The sequence below is a fragment of the Nomascus leucogenys genome, chromosome 17 (genome assembly GCF_006542625.1).
Source record: "Nomascus leucogenys isolate Asia chromosome 17, Asia_NLE_v1, whole genome shotgun sequence".
Taxonomy (NCBI): domain Eukaryota; kingdom Metazoa; phylum Chordata; class Mammalia; order Primates; family Hylobatidae; genus Nomascus; species Nomascus leucogenys.
In genome coordinates, this window is record NC_044397.1 from 84,544,153 (window position 1) to 84,549,364 (window position 5,212).

Sequence of the window (5,212 nt, forward strand, 5' to 3'; positions counted from 1 at the left end):
TGAGGGAGGAAGTTTTCAAACACCCCCAGGATTTACTTCCCAAATTTCACCCTCTGAAGCCTCCTCCTTCCCTAGACCCAGTCCGGCTCCTCATCCTCAGCCCCCCAGACCCCATGGAGGTGTCCCATGCAATGGGTTTTTTCTAGATTGACAGCCTCCCCTCCTCAGTGCACAACCCAGAGACTCACCCCGTCATGAGCAGCGAGCCACCACATAAACAGTCATGAGACCTCACTCCAGCCAAATAACACTTTATTTTTGTAGTTTCAATGCTTTTCTTCCCCAAGGAAAGGGAGGAGCTCAGGAGAACAGTGTCATCCAAATTTCCTGGTGGTTGTTTAATCACAGCAGCAGAGTAGGTCGGGAAACTCTTCCGGATTACCCTCTTCCTCCTGAAATTAAAGGAAACATGCACGACTCATTCACCGATAAGGTTTCCTGACAATTGTGAGAATATCCTGCTGGATTTATGAACCAAAAGTAAACCTGAATGACTTGTGCTGCTTGTCCAGGCATTATCATCTTCAGGAAATATAAGATGTTGTTTGGAAGCATCTCAGAAGCAAGGAAACTGCTTTGTTGAATACATAGTTGAGCATCTTCTTGATTAGAGACTTCAACCCAGCGATTAAGAGTCTCCTTACTAGTTTTGAGACATATGTCGTTGATTGGTCAGCAAACCATTTTTTTATCACATCCGTCAGAAAATTGACCACTTTCTCCACTAGCATTTCCATGGCCACGTTCATTATAAGTGAAGTAAATGAGCCCGCGAAAAGTGTAATGAGCGTTCTGTTGGTTTCAGGTAAAGATATATAATGGTGTAATACCTGGAGAGGGCAGCCATTTTATAGGAGGTGACGTGGAAGGGGCGGGCCAAGATGGCCGATTAGAAGCGGCTGCCTTCCACTGAATTAAAGTCCCAGTGAATTTCACGATAAACACGTGAACTGAAATATTCAGGTTCTCACATTGGGACTGACTAGGCAAACAACTTGACCCAGGAGAACAAAGAAAACAGGGTTGGGTGATGAACCATGCCATATCAGAACAGAGCCAAAGGAACCTTCTGGCACAGCCAAGGGAAGCAGTGAGTGTGTGACCCCGCCCCAGGAACCATTTTTCTCCCATGGTTCTTTGCAACCAAGAAATCAGGATATCCTCCCATGAGCTGAGTCACAGGAGCCTTGGGCCTAGTACACAGGGCTGTGTGGAGTGTTGGCAGAGCAGCTGCTCAGACACAGAAGAGACCCAGGAGGTTTACACAATCCAGCCTTGAGAAACCGGGAAAGGCGGGATTTCCTTTGGTACATTCCCCCAGGAAGGGGGCTGAATTCAGGTGTTCTACGAGTTGTTAAGAAATTATTTTGGGCAGACAGGGAGGAAAAGGGGTCCTTGGGAAGTTTTGTTTCTTTTTAAAGCAGCTCCAGAAATGAGTCTTGTCTAGCAGGAAAGCCCCGGCTTTTAGAGTTCTCTGGTAACCTTGATTTGCAATTGGCGGCCATTAGAAACTGGGTCCACCCAAACATGGCAATTCCTGCCCTCTTCTGGCCCTTGCCCCCACCTGTGCCTGGCGATATTATGGACACCCCCATATATCCCCATGTGTGCAGGAAATCAGGGTGCCCGGCACGTGCATATTCAAAGGCTAGGGTGGGAGGGCCAGTTTTTCCGTGGGCTACATAAATGACATGCCTGGTCAAACCAATCCCCTGAACCCTATGCAAATTAGACACCACCTCCTCCAGTTTCTTCATATAACTCATTGGTATCCACAGCACTCTGGGTTTCCTCTTTCAGCTTTGGAGCCTCCCTCCCTCTGTCTCAGTATGGGGAGCTCTTCCTTCATTCTTGCCTATTAAACTGCACGCCTTAAAGCCACTGTACGTGCGTTTGTGTCATTTTCTCCAATTCTGTGTGAGATATGAGCCCTGGTGTTCCTCCACTCATCACAGCCATATCACAGGAAGCCAGACAGCCTCATCCTGTGGTCCCCACCTTCACAGCACTTCTCAAGTTCCACTGGCTTGGAATACCAGCCAAGCGGTGGCAAGATAGCAAGCGAAGTGCCCGAGACTACCGAGTTCTGGGTGGCTGGAGCGGCCACCATCTCTGTTTCCGTGGACTCAGACAATCTAGCCTTCGGGCTCCAGGGAGTCCAGTTGGTCTGGAGCAGGAGGAGTCCCCCACAAGGCAGCACTGCTGCTGCGCCTGATAGTGGCCAGACTGTTTCTTTAAATTTGACCTTGATTCATCCCTCCTCACTGGGAAGGTCCTCCCTGTTGGAATTTCCGGAACTCCAGCCAGGGTTATAGGGTTTTTGGGAAGTCTGATCTCTTTCTGGGTTGGAGGTCCTCCGGGGATGGGCAGCTGCCATCTTTGTAATTGTGGACTCAAGCTTTTCAGCTGAAGCAAATGAACAAAGCTGGGAGCATCACATTTCCTAACTTTAAAATATATTACACAGCCATAGTCACCAATACAGCATGGTACAGGTATAAATGTGGACACACAGATTGATGTAACAGAGGAGCGAACCCAAAATGAAAGCCACACATTCACAGGCAACTGATCTTTGACAAAGCTGACAAGAATATACACTAGGGAAAGCACACCCTTTTCAATAATCGGTACTGGGACAGATGCATTGTCATATGCAGAAGAATAAAATCTGAACTCCTATTTCTTACCATGTTTACAAAAATCAATTTAAAGTGAATTATAGACTGAAATGTATGTACTGAAATGGTCAAAATATGAGAAGAAACTTAGGGAAAACTCTTCTGGTCGTTGTCTAGTAAAGAGTTCATGAGTAAGACTTCAAAAGTACAGGCGACAAAACCGAAAAGAGACCAATGCAAATTTAAACCAAACTAAAAATTGTAATTAAATTCAAAAGCGGTACACCATTTTTCTATCTCATGCCTAAGAAAATGGACCACGTCATCCGCTAGCATTTCCATGGCACGTTCATTAAAGGCAAAGTAAGTGAGCTCATAATAAGTGTAATGAGCCTTCTGTTTGTTTCAGGTGAAGTTAAGTAATGGATATTCCCGGAGTGGCGGGCATTTTATAGAAAGTGATGTGAAGGGAGAAGGCCAAGATGGCCAATGAGAAGCAGCTGCCTTCCCCTGAATGAAAAGCACGGTGAATACAGCACCTTGAACTGACATATCCAGGTTCCTACATTGGGACTGATTAGGCAAACGACTTGACCCAGGAGAAGAAACAAAGGGGATGGGTGATGATGCACCCAGTATCGGCACAGAGCCAAAGAAAACTTCACTTACAGCCAAGAGAAGCAGTGAGTGAGTGTACCACCCCTACCCACAAACCGTGCTTCTCCCGTGCATCTTTGCAACGCATGGATAAGAATATCCTCCCATTAGCTCATGCCATAAGGGTCTTGGGTCAGATACACAGAGCCATGTTGAATGTTGCCAGAGCAGCCGCTCAGACACTCACAGAGACTCAGGAGTTTTATATACTTGGAAAGCTGGGCAAGGCGGGAGTTCCATCTGTACATTCACTTAGGAAAGGGGCTGAATCCAGGGAGCCAAGCAGCCTCAGTCTGTGGGCCCCACTTCCACAGCACCTCTCAAGTTAAGACCTACTGGCTTGGAATACCAGCCAACCAGTGCCAATAGGCTGGAGACCGCCTGAGACTACAGTTTTCTGTGGAAGTGAGGGCGGCCTCCATCTCTGTGTTTCCATGGACCCAGACACTGTAGCCTGCAAGCTCCAGGAAGTCCAGGTGGTCTGGTCCACCACAAGGCAGCACAGCTGCTGTGCCTGATTGTGGCCAGACAGATTCCTTAAGTGGGACCTTGACTCATCCCCCCCTGGCTGGGTAGGGCCTCCCTTTGGGAATTTCAGAAACTCCAGGAGTGGCTATATGGTCAGTGGGAACCATGATCTTTTTCCAGGAAGGAGCCCCTGTGAGGAGGGGTTCAGCCTTTCTGAAGCAATTAAACAAAGCTGGGAGCATCACATTTCTTGACTTCAAATTATATTACAAAGCCATCATCACCAATACAGCATGGTAGTAGTATACAGATAGACACACAGATCGATGTAACAGACTAGAGAGCCCAGAAAGAAAGGCATACATTTATAGCCAACTGATCTTTGACAAAGCTGATAAGAATATACATTGGGGAAAGCACACCCTTTTCGATAATTGGTGCTGGGACCACTGAATAGTCATATGCAGTAGAATAAAACTGGACTCCTATTTCTCACCATATTTACAAAAATCAATTGAAGATGAATTACAGACTTAAATATATGTACTGAAATAATAAAAATACGAGAAGAAACCTAGAGAAAACTCTTCTGGTTACTGTCTAGAAAGAGTTCAAGAGTACGACTTTAAAAGTACAGGCAACAAAACCAAAAATAGATCAATGCAAATTTAAATCAAACTGATGGGGCTCTGTGAACTGCAGGGTGTTCAGCACCATCCACCCACTCAATGCCAGCAGTACTCCCTCCCCCAGCTCTGACAACCAACAATGTTTCCAGACTTTGCCAAATGTCCCCTAGAGGGCAAAATTGCCCCTGGTAGAATCACTGATCTGCACTAATCTCTAATAACAATTCACCAGTAAAATCCTTCACTTGAGAGAAGAATCGCATGTGTGGGAAGAGTAGAAACTTATATCTTCAATATCTGTCAAAATGGCTTTCATTTATTCCATAATTTGATGTCCCAGGAGAAGGCATATTTAGAGGTGATGCCATTGGCTGCCTGTACCTCACAGCAGGAATGGCATGGGCTTTCCAAGGATCTGTACAACAAAAACCAGAATGACACGCACTGAGTTACACTACAAAGTGGGACATGGGGGATCCTGTAGACGTTGGAAGAAGAAAATGCATGACCCCGAGGCACCAGATAGTCCACTCTGATGCTCTCACCATCCTAGAAAACATCTCAGCCATGAATGCAGTCACATATGTCATTAGGAAGTAATGTCTTATTAAGAGGAAAATTGTAGCAAAGTAATTTCTCGTTATGTTCAAATTTGTAGACTTTTGTATTATTCTTTAAATAAGAATCTATCCTCCCCCAAAACGAATGCAATCAGTGTCTGGACAGTGTTGGGGTCTTATTCCTGGCCCCTGGGAGCTGGGAGCTGACAGTGCCCTGCTGCTCCAGCCCTGGGCCTTCTCTGAACCTAAAGAACACTGGATGGCCCCCATTTAGGGA

At 46.1% G+C, this 5,212-nt stretch overlaps 1 long non-coding RNA gene across 1 annotated transcript; it reads right to left on the reverse strand.

Moving 5' to 3' along the window:
• Window positions 1–235: 235 nt before the first annotated feature.
• Window positions 236–790, reverse strand: LOC115830968. Its single transcript, XR_004026513.1, has 2 exons — window positions 487–790; window positions 236–392 (listed from the first exon to the last, which is right to left on the reverse strand). It is a non-coding gene; the product is annotated as an uncharacterized LOC115830968 (long non-coding RNA).
• Window positions 791–5,212: the final 4,422 nt, after the last annotated feature.